The sequence below is a fragment of the Hyla sarda genome, unplaced genomic scaffold, assembly GCF_029499605.1.
Source record: "Hyla sarda isolate aHylSar1 unplaced genomic scaffold, aHylSar1.hap1 scaffold_467, whole genome shotgun sequence".
NCBI classification, from domain to species: Eukaryota; Metazoa; Chordata; class Amphibia; order Anura; family Hylidae; genus Hyla; species Hyla sarda.
Window position 1 is genome coordinate 131,892 of NW_026610480.1, and position 13,642 is coordinate 145,533.

The following is a 13,642-nucleotide window of genomic DNA, read 5'->3' on the forward strand; positions in this document are numbered from 1 at the left end:
GGATTGGTCATCAGCTGGCTGTCTATGTCCCGCATCAATATAGACCAAAGTACAGAGGGTTAGGCTATGCTATTGTGCACCTACCTGATGCATCAGAAGGTGCGAGGCCCTTGCTAAATTCTGTGCACAGACTTTGAGATCTATACTTTAGACTGTATCTAAACCTGCTCCAACATGGACTGACATTCTGGCCTACTTTCAGCCGATGCGACTTGTCTGTCGCTGAACAGTCGCTTTTTATGTATTCAGCACCTATGTATAATGTTGTAAAAATGCTCTAGAAGCTAAAGTCGCAGAAATGTCACACATATTTGGCCTGCAACTTTCTGTGCGACAAATTCAGACAGGAAAAATCAGTATAAATCCTTAGAAAATTATCCCCCAGTGTCTCCATCTGCTGGCGGTATTGAATAGGCATTGCTGCACTGATGGGGTATGCATTAGACGAAAAAAAAGAAGAAAAAGAAGAATAATACGCCCAGAAAAGAGGCGAAAAGGAGAAAAACGTAAAAAACGTGAAAAAAAAGTAAGAGGAAGAGAAGGGAAAAAAGGTGGAAATGGGTTTAAAAGTGATTTCGGCGGAGAAATATATATATATATATATATATATATATATATATATATATATATATATACGCGCACACACACACATATATATAAACGTATTCTCCGTTGAGATATTGCAGCCGCTGCTGTGTCCAGGCCAGGAGCCTTAGCACTGTGCTGTGATGTCACTCAATACCACTGACATCACTAGGTGTAAACAACATCTCTCCTTTGCTGTGTATGTGACTATGGAGCTGTTTGGTGATGTCGTCTATTATGGCCTTCATAGAAGCAACAGGAGATTGTTGCATCCATCTAGAACCCTCAGAACTACAGTGCTATGATGTCACTCACTTCCACAGGCCTTGCAGAGTGTAACAACAACAACCCAGCTTTGTTGTGTATGTAACCATAGGGATTTGTTGATGTCACCTAGAACCTTCACAGCAGCGACAGCTTTATGAGGAGCATCAGCACTGCTCTGCCTGAGCAGAACCATCACCGCCATAGGTTGTCAAATAACCCGGATTTAACCCACACAGGTAAGTCCAATGGGGTGCAGGCATGTCCTCTATGCTTACAGCTTCCCGTGGGTGTTGGTTTGATACCGTTTGGGGACAGCCAAGGAGGCATCTGCAGGCAACAAAGGTAGGTGTGTGCTTGTGTGTGTGTTTCCTATGCAGATCCTAAGCCCAGTGTCACATGCAAGTAGGAGGAGTAAGAAGGGTTCCTGGCAAATCCGGGTTATGGATTGCATTTAAAAAGGCCCCGTGGGAGTGCAATGGGCCCCTGTCTTGCTGCTTAGCAATAATGGTATGGGTTTAGGTTCTGCTGTGTGTACTGGTGGTTGACTGCCCCCCAGCCCAGAGTGTGCATGGAAAATTGTCTGGCAGCCTCCCTGACAGCAAGCAGTGATAGTGCCCATTGTTAAGGGGCACCTTGTTGGGCCCGCCCCTTTCACGGTTATCGCTTCTCGGCCTTTTGGCTAAGATCAAGTGTAGTATCTGTTCTTATCAGTTTTAATATCTGATACGTCCCCTATCTGGGGACCATATATTAAATGGATTTTTGAGAACGGGGGCCGATTTCGAAGGCTTGCTTCCGTCGCCCTATGCATTGACCCGATATGGCAGTATCTTCGGGTACAGTGCACCACCCCCCTTACAGGGTTAAAAAGAAAGATTCCTACTTTCATTGCTACCTGCTTGCTGGCTAGCCAGCTAGCCAGCCCTGTGGGCCTTGCTGCTGCTGCAGCCAAAAAACAAAAGGTGTGTGCTGCTGCTGCTGCTTCTGCTGCTTCTGCTTCTGCTTGTGTCTGGCCGCTGTTGGAGCGTCCAGGCACAGGACTTCTGCTGCTGCTGACTAAATGGCCTCCTTAATTGGATCATTTGAGTAGCCAGCACACCTGTGCAGGTAGGGCATGACATGATAGGCAGCTGCCTTGATAGCGGGTGGGTGCTGAATGTTCCTAATTGACAAAATAAGATTAATGCTTATGAAGAAATATAAAATCTCATCCCTTCCCCAATATCGCGCCACACCCCTACCCCTTAATTCCTGGTTGAACTTGATGGACATATGTCTTTTTTCGACCGTACTAACTATGTAACTATGTAACATAACATGGGGGGGGGGGGGGGGGTCTCCTGGCTGTTCACACAGGTGTGTCATTGCTGTACATTGACCATGCATTGCTTCTGTGGTATTGCAAAGGCAAAGACAAATGCTTCCAGCCATCCATTGCACTAATGGATTGGTCATCAGCTGGCTGTCTATGTCCCGCATCAATATAGACCAAAGTACAGAGGGTTAGGCTATGCTATTGTGCACCTACCTGATGCATCAGAAGGTGCGAGGCCCTTGCTAAATTCTGTGCACAGACTTTGAGATCTATACTTTAGACTGTATCTAAACCTGCTCCAACATGGACTGACATTCTGGCCTACTTTCAGCCGATGCGACTTGTCTGTCGCTGAACAGTCGCTTTTTATGTATTCAGCACCTATGTATAATGTTGTAAAAATGCTCTAGAAGCTAAAGTCGCAGAAATGTCACACATATTTGGCCTGCAACTTTCTGTGCGACAAATTCAGACAGGAAAAATCAGTATAAATCCTTAGAAAATTATCCCCCAGTGTCTCCATCTGCTGGCGGTATTGAATAAGCATTGCTGCACTGATGGGGTATGCATTAGACGAAAAAAAAGAAGAAAAAGAAGAATAATACGCCCAGAAAAGAGGCGAAAAGGAGAAAAACGTAAAAAAACGTGAAAAAAAAGTAAGAGGAAGAGAAGGGAAAAAAAGGTGGAAATGGGTTTAAAAGTGATTTCGGCGGAGAAATATATATTTATATATATATATATATATATATATATATATATACGCGCACACACACACATATATATAAACGTATTCTCCGTTGAGATATTGCAGCCGCTGCTGTGTCCAGGCCCAGGAGCCTTAGCACTGTGCTGTGATGTCACTCAATACCACTGACATCACTAGGTGTAAACAACATCTCTCCTTTGCTGTGTATGTGACTATGGAGCTGTTTGGTGATGTCGTCTATTATGGCCTTCATAGAAGCAACAGGAGATTGTTACATCCATCTAGAACCCTCAGAACTACAGTGCTATGATGTCACTCACTTCCACAGGCCTTGCAGAGTGTAAACAACAACAACCCAGCTTTGTTGTGTATGTAACCATAGGGATTTGTGATGTCACCTAGAACCTTCACAGCAGCGACAGCTTTATGAGGAGCATCAGCACTGCTCTGCCTGAGCAGAACCATCACCGCCATAGGTTGTCAAATAACCCGGATTTAACCCACACAGGTAAGTCCAATGGGGTGCAGGCATGTCCTCTATGCTTACAGCTTCCGTGGGTGTGTTGGTTTGATACCGTTTGGGGACAGCCAAGGAGGCATCTGCAGGCAACAAAGGTAGGTGTGTGCTTGTGTGTGTGTTTCCTATGCAGATCCTAAGCCCAGTGTCACATGCAAGTAGGAGGAGTAAGAAGGGTTCCTGGCAAATCCGGGTTATGGATTGCATTTAAAAAGGCCCCCGTGGGAGTGCAATGGGCCCCTGTCTTGCTGCTTAGCAATAATGGTATGGGTTTAGGTTCTGCTGTGTGTACTGGTGGTTGACTGCCCCCAGCCCAGAGTGTGCATGGAAAATTGTCTGGCAGCCTCCCTGACAGCAAGCAGTGATAGTGCCCATGAAGGGCACCTTGTTGTGGCCCGCCCCTTTCACGGTTATCGCTTCTCGGCCTTTTGGCTAAGATCAAGTGTAGTATCTGTTCTTATCAGTTTAATATCTGATACGTCCCCTATCTGGGGACCATATATTAAATGGATTTTTGAGAACGGGGGCCGATTTCGAAGCTTGCTTCCGTCGCCCTATGCATTGACCCGATATGGCAGTATCTTCGGGTACAGTGCACCACCCCCTTACAGGGTTAAAAAGAAAGATTCCTACTTTCATTGCTACCTGCTTGCTGGCTAGCCAGCTAGCCAGCCCTGTGGGCCTTGCTGCTGCTGCAGCCAAAAAACAAAAGGTGGTGCTGCTGCTTGCTGCTGCTGCTTCTGCTGCTTCTGCTTCTGCTTGTGTCTGGCCGCTGTTGGAGCGTCCAGGCACAGGACTTCTGCTGCTGCTGACTAAATGGCCTCCTTAATTGGATCATTTGAGTAGCCAGCACACCTGTGCAGGTAGGGCATGACATGATAGGCAGCTGCCTTGATAGCGGGTGGGTGCTGAATGTTCCTAATTGACAAAATAAGATTAATGCTTATGAAGAAATATAAAATCTCATCCCTTCCCCAATATCGCGCCACACCCCTACCCCTTAATTCCCTGGTTGAACTTGATGGACATATGTCTTTTTTCGACCGTACTAACTATGTAACTATGTAACATAACATGGGGGGGGGGGGGGGGGGTCTCCTGGCTGTTCACACAGGTGTGTCATTGCTGTACATTGACCATGCATTGCTTCTGTGGTATTGCAAAGGGCAAAGACAAATGCTTCCAGCCATCCATTGCACTAATGGATTGGTCATCAGCTGGCTGTCTATGTCCCGCATCAATATAGACCAAAGTACAGAGGGTTAGGCTATGCTATTGTGCACCTACCTGATGCATCAGAAGGTGCGAGGCCCTTGCTAAATTCTGTGCACAGACTTTGAGATCTATACTTTAGACTGTATCTAAACCTGCTCCAACATGGACTGACATTCTGGCCTACTTTCAGCCGATGCGACTTGTCTGTCGCTGAACAGTCGCTTTTTATGTATTCAGCACCCTATGTATAATGTTGTAAAAATGCTCTAGAAGCTAAAGTCGCAGAAATGTCACACATATTTGGCCTGCAACTTTCTGTGCGACAAATTCAGACAGGAAAAATCAGTATAAATCCTTAGAAAATTATCCCCCAGTGTCTCCATCTGCTGCGGGTATTGAATAAGCATTGCTGCACTGATGGGGTATTGCATTAGACGAAAAAAAATGAAGAAAAAGAAGAATAATACGCCCAGAAAAGAGGCGAAAAGGAGAAAAACGTAAAAAAACGTGAAAAAAAAGTAAGAGAAGAGAAGGGGAAAAAAAGGTGGAAATGGGTTTTAAAAGTGATTTCGGCGGAGAAATATATATATATATATATATATATATATATATATATATATACGCGCACACACACACATATATATAAACGTATTCTCCGTTGAGATATTGCAGCCGCTGCTGTGTCCAGGCCCAGGAGCCTTAGCACTGTGCTGTGATGTCACTCAATACCACTGACATCACTAGGTGTAAACAACATCTCTCCTTTGCTGTGTATGTGACTATGGAGCTGTTTGGTGATGTCGTCTATTATGGCCTTCATAGAAGCAACTGGAGATTGTTGCATCCATCTAGAACCCCTCAGAACTACAGTGCTATGATGTCACTCACTTCCACAGGCCTTGCAGAGTGTAAACAACAACAACCCAGCTTTGTTGTGTATGTAACCATAGGGATTTGTGATGTCACCTAGAACCTTCACAGCAGCGACAGCTTTATGAGGAGCATCAGCACTGCTCTGCCTGAGCAGAACCATCACCGCCATAGGTTGTCAAATAACCCGGATTTAACCCACACAGGTAAGTCCAATGGGTGCAGGCATGTCCTCTATGCTTACAGCTTCCCGTGGGTGTTGTTTGATACCGTTTGGGGACAGCCAAGGAGGCATCTGCAGGCAACAAAGGTAGGTGTGTGCTTGTGTGTGTGTTTCCTATGCAGATCCTAAGCCCAGTGTCACATGCAAGTAGGAGGAGTAAGAAGGGTTCCTGGCAAATCCGGGTTATGGATTGCATTTAAAAAGGCCCCGTGGGAGTGCAATGGGCCCCTGTCTTGCTGCTTAGCAATAAGGTATGGGTTTAGGTTCTGCTGTGTGTACTGGTGGGTTGACTGCCCCCCAGCCCAGAGTGTGCATGGAAAATTGTCTGGCAGCCTCCCTGACAGCAAGCAGTGATAGTGCCCATGAAGGGCACCTTGTTGGGCCCGCCCCTTTCACGGTTATCGCTTCTCGCCTTTTGGCTAAGATCAAGTGTAGTATCTGTTCTTATCAGTTTAATATCTGATACGTCCCCTATCTGGGGACCATATATTAAATGGATTTTTGAGAACGGGGGCCGATTTCGAAGCTTGCTTCCGTCGCCCTATGCATTGACCCGATATGGCAGTATCTTCGGGTACAGTGCACCACCCCCTTACAGGGGTTAAAAAGAAAGATTCCTACTTTCATTGCTACCTGCTTGCTGGCTAGCCAGCTAGCCAGCCCTGTGGGCCTTGCTGCTGCTGCAGCCAAAAAACAAAAGGTGGTGCTGCTGCTGCTTCTGCTGCTTCTGCTGCTTCTGCTTCTGCTTGTGTCTGGCCGCTGTTGGAGCGTCCAGGCACAGGACTTCTGCTGCTGCTGACTAAATGGCCTCCTTAATTGGATCATTTGAGTAGCCAGCACACCTGTGCAGGTAGGGCATGACATGATAGGCAGCTGCCTTGATAGCGGGTGGGTGCTGAATGTTCCTAATTGGACAAAATAAGATTAATGCTTATGAAGAAATATAAAATCTCATCCCTTCCCCAATATCGCGCCACACCCCTACCCCTTATTCCCTGGTTGAACTTGATGGGACATATGTCTTTTTTCGACCGTACTAACTATGTAACTATGTAACATAACATGGGGGGGGGGGGGGTTCTCCTGGCTGTTCACACAGGTGTGTCATTGCTGTACATTGACCATGCATTGCTTCTGTGGTATTGCAAAGGCAAAGACAAATGCTTCCAGCCATCCATTGCACTAATGGATTGGTCATCAGCTGGCTGTCTATGTCCCGCATCAATATAGACCAAAGTACAGAGGGTTAGGCTATGCTATTGTTGCACCTACCTGATGCATCAGAAGGTGCGAGGCCCTTGCTAAATTCTGTGCATAAGACTTTGAGATATCTATGAACACTTTAGACTGTATCTAAACCTGCTCCAACATGGACTGACATTCTGGCCTACTTTCAGCCGATGCGACTTGTCTGTCGCTGAACAGTCGCTTTTTATGTATTCAGCACCTATGTATAATGTTGTAAAAATGCTCTAGAAGCTAAAGTCGCAGAAATGTCACACATATTTGGCCTGCAACTTTCTGTGCGACAAATTCAGACAGGAAAAATCAGTATAAATCCTTAGAAAATTATCCCCCAGTGTCTCCATCTGCTGGCGGTATTGAATAAGCATTGCTGCACTGATGGGGTATGCATTAAGACGAAAAAAAAGAAGAAAAAGAAGAATAATACGCCCAGAAAAGAGGCGAAAAGGAGAAAAACGTAAAAAAACGTGAAAAAAAAGTAAGAGGAAGAGAAGGGAAAAAAAAGGTGGAAATGGGTTTAAAAGTGATTTCGGCGGAGAAATATATATATATATATATATATATATATAGTATATATATTATATATATACGCGCACACACACACATAATATATATAAACGTATTCTCCGTTGAGATATTGCAGCCGCTGCTGTGTCCAGGCCCAGGAGCCTTAGCACTGTGCTGTGATGTCACTCAATACCACTGACATCACTAGGTGTAAACAACATCTCTCCTTTGCTGTGTATGTGACTATGGAGCTGTTTGGTGATGTCGTCTATTATGGCCTTCATAGAAGCAACAGGAGATTGTTGCATCCATCTAGAACCCTCAGAACTACAGTGCTATGATGTCACTCACTTCCACAGGCCTTGCAGAGTGTAAACAACAACAACCCAGCTTTGTTGTGTATGTAACCATAGGGATTTTGTGATGTCACCTAGAACCTTCACAGCAGCGACAGCTTTATGAGGAGCATCAGCACTGCTCTGCCTGAGCAGAACCATCACCGCCATAGGTTGTCAAATAACCCGATTTAACCCACACAGGTAAGTCCAATGGGGTGCAGGCATGTCCTCTATGCTTACAGCTTCCCGTGGGTGTTGGTTTGATACCGTTTGGGGACAGCCAAGGAGGCATCTGCAGGCAAACAAAGGTAGGTGTGTGCTTGTGTGTGTGTTTCCTATGCAGATCCTAAGCCCAGTGTCACATGCAAGTAGGAGGAGTAAGAAGGGTTCCTGGCAAATCCGGGTTATGGATTGCATTTAAAAAGGCCCCGTGGGAGTGCAATGGGCCCCTGTCTTGCTGCTTAGCAATAATGGTATGGGTTTAGGTTCTGCTGTGTGTACTGGTGGTTGACTGCCCCCCAGCCCAGAGTGTGCATGGAAAATTGTCTGGCAGCCTCCCTGACAGCAAGCAGTGATAGTGCCCATGAAGGGCACCATTGTTGGGCCCGCCCCTTTCACGGTTATCGCTTCTCGGCCTTTTGGCTAAGATCAAGTGTAGTATCTGTTCTTATCAGTTTAATATCTGATACGTCCCCTATCTGGGGACCATATATTAAATGGATTTTGAGAACGGGGGCCGATTTCGAAGCTTGCTTCCGTCGCCCTATGCATTGACCCGATATGGCAGTATCTTCGGGTACAGTGCACCACCCCCTTACAGGGTTAAAAAGAAAGATTCCTACTTTCATTGCTACCTGCTTGCTGGCTAGCCAGCTAGCCAGCCCTTTGGGCCTTGCTGCTGCTGCAGCCAAAAAACAAAAGGTGGTGCTGCTGCTGCTTCTGCTGCTTCTGCTTCTGCTTGTGTCTGGCCGCTGTTGGAGCGTCCAGGCACAGGACTTCTGCTGCTGCTGACTAACTGGCCTCCTTAATTGGATCATTTGAGTAGCCAGCACACCTGTGCAGGTAGGGCATGAACATGATAGGCAGCTGCCTTGATAGCGGGTGGGTGCTGAATGTTCCTAATTGACAAAATAAGATTAATGCTTATGAAGAAATATAAAATCTCATCCCTTCCCCAATATCGCGCACACCCCTACCCCTTAATTCCCTGGTTGAACTTGATGGACATATGTCTTTTTTCGACCGTACTAACTATGTAACTATGTAACATAACATGGGGGGGGGGGGGGTCTCCTGGCTGTTCACACAGGTGTGTCATTGCTGTACATTGACCATGCATTGCTTCTGTGGTATTGCAAAGGCAAAGACAAATGCTTCCAGCCATCCATTGCACTAATGGATTGGTCATCAGCTGGCTGTCCTATGTCCCGGCATCAATATAGACCAAAGTACAGAGGGTTAGGCTATGCTATTGTGCACCTACCTGATGCATCAGAAGGTGCGAGGCCCTTGCTAATTCTGTGCACAGACTTTGAGATCTATACTTTAGACTGGTATCTAAACCTGCTCCAACATGGACTGACATTCTGTGCCTACTTTCAGCCGATGCGACTTGTCCTGTCGCTGAACAGTCGCTTTTTATGTATTCAGCACCTATGTATAATGTTGTTAAAAATGCTCTAGAAGCTAAAGTCGCAGAAATGTCACACATATTTGGCCTGCAACTTTCTGTGCGACAAATTCAGACAGGAAAAAATCAGTATAAATCCTTAGAAAATTATCCCCCAGTGTCTCCATCTGCTGGCGGTATTGAATAAGCATTGCTGCACTGGATGGGGTATGCATTAGACGAAAAAAAAAGAAGAAAAGAAGAATAATACGCCCAGAAAAGAGGCGAAAAGGAGAAAAACGTAAAAAAACGTGAAAAAAAAGTAAGAGGAAGAGAAGGGAAAAAAAGGTGGAAATGGGTTTAAAAGTGATTTCGGCGGAGAAATATATATATATATATATATATATATATATATATATATATATATATATATATATACAGCGCACACACACACACATATATATAAACGTATTCTCCGTTGAGATATTGCAGCCGCTGCTGTGTCCAGGCCCAGGAGCCTTAGCACTGTGCTGTGATGTCACTCAATACCACTGACATCACTAGGTGTAAACAACATCTCTCCTTTGCTGTGTATGTGACTATGGAGCTGTTTGGTGATGTCGTCTATTATGGCCTTCATAGAAGCAACAGGAGATTGTTGCATCCATCTAGAACCCTCAGAAATACAGTGCTATGATGTCACTCACTTCCACAGGCCTTGCAGAGTGTAAACAACAACAACCCAGCTTTGTTGTGTATGTAACCATAGGGATTTGTGATGTCACTAGAACCTTCACAGCAGCGGCAGCTTTATGAGGAGCATCAGCACTGCTCTGCCTGAGCAGAACCATCACCGCCATAGGTTGTCAAATAACCCGGATTTAACCCACACAGGTAAGTCCAATGGGGTGCAGGCATGTCCCTCTATGCTTACAGCTTCCGTGGGTGTTGGTTTGATACCGTTTGGGGACAGCCAAGGAGGCATCTGCAGGCAACAAAGGTAGGTGTGTGCTTGTGTGTGTGTTTCCTATGCAGATCCTAAGCCCAGTGTCACATGGCAAGTAGGAGGAGTAAGAAGGGTTCCTGGCAAATCCGGGTTATGGATTGCATTTAAAAGGCCCCGTGGGGAGTGCAATGGGCCCCTGTCTTGCTGCTTAGCAATAATGGTATGGGTTTAGGTTCTGCTGTGTGTACTGGTGGTTGACTGCCCCCAGCCCAGAGTGTGCATGGAAAATTGTCTGGCAGCCTCCCTGACAGCAAGCAGTGATAGTGCCCATGAAGGGCCACCTTGTTGGGCCCGCCCCTTTCACGGTTATCGCTTCTCGGCCTTTTGGCTAAGATCAAGTGTAGTATCTGTTCTTATCAGTTTAATATCTGATACGTCCCCTATCTGGGGACCATATATTAAATGGATTTTTGAGAACGGGGGCCGATTTCGAAGCATTGCTTCCGTCGCCCTATGCATTGACCCGATATGGCAGTATTCTTCGGGTACAGTGCACCAACCCCTTACAGGGTTAAAAAGAAAGATTCCTACTTTCAATTGCTACCTGCTTGCTGGCTAGCCAGCTAGCCAGCCCTGTGGGCCTTGCTGCTGCTGCAGGCCAAAAAGCAAAAGGTGGTGCTGCTGCTGCTTCTGCTGCTTCTGCTTCTGCTTGTGTCTGGCCGCTGTTGGAGCGTCCAGGCACAGGACTTCTGCTGCTGCTGACTAAATGGGCCTCCTTAATTGGATCATTTGAGTAGCCAGCACACCTGTGCAGGTAGGGCATGACATGATAGGCAGCTGCCTTGATAGCGGGGTGGGTGCTGAATGTTCCTAATTGACAAAATAAGATTAATGCTTATGAAGAAATATAAAATCTCATCCCTTCCCCAATATCGCGCCACACCCCTACCCCTTAATTCCCTGGTTGAACTTGATGGACATATGTCCTTTTCGACCGTACTAACTAGTAACTATGTAACATAACATGGGGGGGGGGGGGGGTCTCCTGGCTGTTCACACAGGTGTGTCATTGCTGTACATTGACCATGCATTGCTTCTGTGGTATTGCAAAGGCAAAGACAAATGCTTCCAGCCATCCATTGCCACTAATGGATTGGTCATCAGCTGGCTGTCTATGTCCCGCATCAATATAGACCAAAGTACAGAGGGTTAGGCTATGCTATTGTGCACCTACCTGATGCATCAGAAGGTGCGAGGCCCTTGCTAAATTCTGTGCACAGACTTGAGATCTATACTTTAGACTGTATCTAAACCTGCTCCAACATGGACTGACATTCTGGCCTACTTTCAGCCGATGCGACTTGTCTGTCGCTGAACAGTCGCTTTTTATGTATTCAGCACCTATGTATAATGTTTGTAAAAATGCTCTAGAAGCTAAAGTCGCAGAAATGTCACACATATTTGGCCTGCAACTTTCTGTGCGACAAATTCAGACAGGAAAAATCAGTTATAAATCCTTAGAAAATTATCCCCCAGTGTCTCCATCTGCTGGCGGTATTGAATAAGCATTGCTGCACTGATGGGGTATGCATTAGACGAAAAAAAAGAAGAAAAAGAAGAATAATACGCCCCAGAAAAGAGGCGAAAAGGAGAAAAACGTAAAAAAACGTGAAAAAAAAGTAAGAGGAAGAGAGGGAAAAAAAGGTGGAAATGGGTTTAAAAGTGATTTCGGCGGAGAAATATATATATATATATATATATATATATATATATATATACGCGCACACACACACATATATATAAACGTATTCTCCGTTGAGATATTGCAGCCGCTGCTGTGTCCAGGCCCAGGAGCCTTAGCACTGTGCTGTGATGTCACTCAATACCACTGACATCACTAGGTGTAAACAACATCTCTCCTTTGCTGGTGTATGTGGACTATGGAGCTGTTTGGTGATGTCGTCTATTATGGCCTTCATAGAAGCAACAGGAGATTGTTGCATCCATCTAGAACCCTCAGAACTACAGTGCTATGATGTCACTCACTTCCACAGGCCTTGCAGAGTGTAAACAACAACAACCCAGCTTTGTTGTGTATGTAACCATAGGGATTTGTGATGTCACCTAGAACCTTCACAGCAGCGACAGCTTTATGAGGAGCATCAGCACTGCTCTGCCTGAGCAGAACCATCACCGCCATAGGTTGTCAAATAACCCGGATTTAACCCACACAAGGTAAGTCCAATGGGGTGCAGGCATGTCCTCTATGCTTACAGCTTCCCGTGGGTGTTGGTTTGATACCGTTTGGGGACAGCCAAGGAGGCATCTGCAGGCAACAAAGGTAGGTGTGTGCTTGTGTGTGTGGTTTCCTATGCAGATCCTAAGCCCAGTGTCACATGCAAGTAGGAGGAGTAAGAAGGGTTCCTGGCAAATCCGGGTTATGGATTGCATTTAAAAAGGCCCCGATGTGGAGTGCAAATGGGCCCCTGTCTTGCTGCTTAGCCAATAATGGTTATGGGTTTAGGTTCTGCTGTGTGTACTGGTAGGTTGACTGCCCCCCAGCCCAGAGTGTGCATGGAAAATTGTCTGGCAGCCTCCCTGACAGCAAGCAGTGATAGTGCCCATGAAGGGCACCTTGTTGGGCCCGCCCCTTTCACGGTTATCGCTTCTCGGCCTTTTGGCTAAGATCAAGTGTGAGTATCTGTTCTTATCAGTTTAATATCTGATACGTCCCCTATCTGGGGACCATATATTAAATGGGATTTTTGAGAACAGGGGCCGATTTCGAAGCTTGCTTCCGTCGCCCTATGCATTGACCCGATATGGCAGTATCTTCGGGTACAGTGCACCACCCCCTTACAGGGTTAAAAAGAAAGATTCCTACTTTCATTGCTACCTGCTTGCTGGCTAGCCAGCTAGCCAGCCCTGTGGGCCTTGCTGCTGCTGCAGCCAAAAAACAAAAGGTGGTGCTGCTGCTGCTTCTGCTGCTTCTGCTTCTGCTTGTGTCTGGCCGCTGTTGGAGCGTCCAGGCACAGGACTTCTGCTGCTGCTGACTAAATGGCCTCCTTAATTGGATCATTTGAGTAGCCAGCACACCTGTGCAGGTAGGGCATGACATGATAGGCAGCTGCCTTGATAGCGGGTGGGGTGCTGAATGTTCCTAATTGACAAAATAAGATTAATGCTTATGAAGAAATAATAAATCTCATCCCTTCCCCAATATCGCGCCACACCCCTACCCCTTAATTCCCTGGTTGAACTTGATGGACATATGTCTTTTTTCGACCGTACTAACTATT

General features: G+C 46.0%; 6 non-coding genes across 6 annotated transcripts; all 6 read left to right on the forward strand.

Annotated features, from left to right (window-relative positions):
* The first annotated feature begins 1,511 nt into the window (after window positions 1–1,511).
* On the forward strand, window positions 1,512–1,704 carry LOC130336083 (U2 spliceosomal RNA). The gene has a single exon (XR_008877578.1). It is a non-coding gene; the product is annotated as a U2 spliceosomal RNA (small nuclear RNA).
* Window positions 1,705–3,802: 2,098 nt separating this feature from the next.
* Window positions 3,803–3,993, forward strand: LOC130336138 (U2 spliceosomal RNA). The gene has a single exon (XR_008877614.1). It is a non-coding gene; the product is annotated as a U2 spliceosomal RNA (small nuclear RNA).
* A 2,105-nt stretch (window positions 3,994–6,098) lies between these two features.
* Window positions 6,099–6,288, forward strand: LOC130336081 (U2 spliceosomal RNA). The gene has a single exon (XR_008877576.1). It is a non-coding gene; the product is annotated as a U2 spliceosomal RNA (small nuclear RNA).
* A 2,122-nt stretch (window positions 6,289–8,410) lies between these two features.
* Window positions 8,411–8,600, forward strand: LOC130336079 (U2 spliceosomal RNA). The gene has a single exon (XR_008877575.1). It is a non-coding gene; the product is annotated as a U2 spliceosomal RNA (small nuclear RNA).
* Window positions 8,601–10,711: 2,111 nt separating this feature from the next.
* Window positions 10,712–10,904, forward strand: LOC130336082 (U2 spliceosomal RNA). Its single transcript, XR_008877577.1, has one exon. It is a non-coding gene; the product is annotated as a U2 spliceosomal RNA (small nuclear RNA).
* Window positions 10,905–13,004: 2,100 nt separating this feature from the next.
* Window positions 13,005–13,197, forward strand: LOC130336084 (U2 spliceosomal RNA). The gene has a single exon (XR_008877579.1). It is a non-coding gene; the product is annotated as a U2 spliceosomal RNA (small nuclear RNA).
* The last annotated feature ends 445 nt before the right edge of the window (window positions 13,198–13,642 follow it).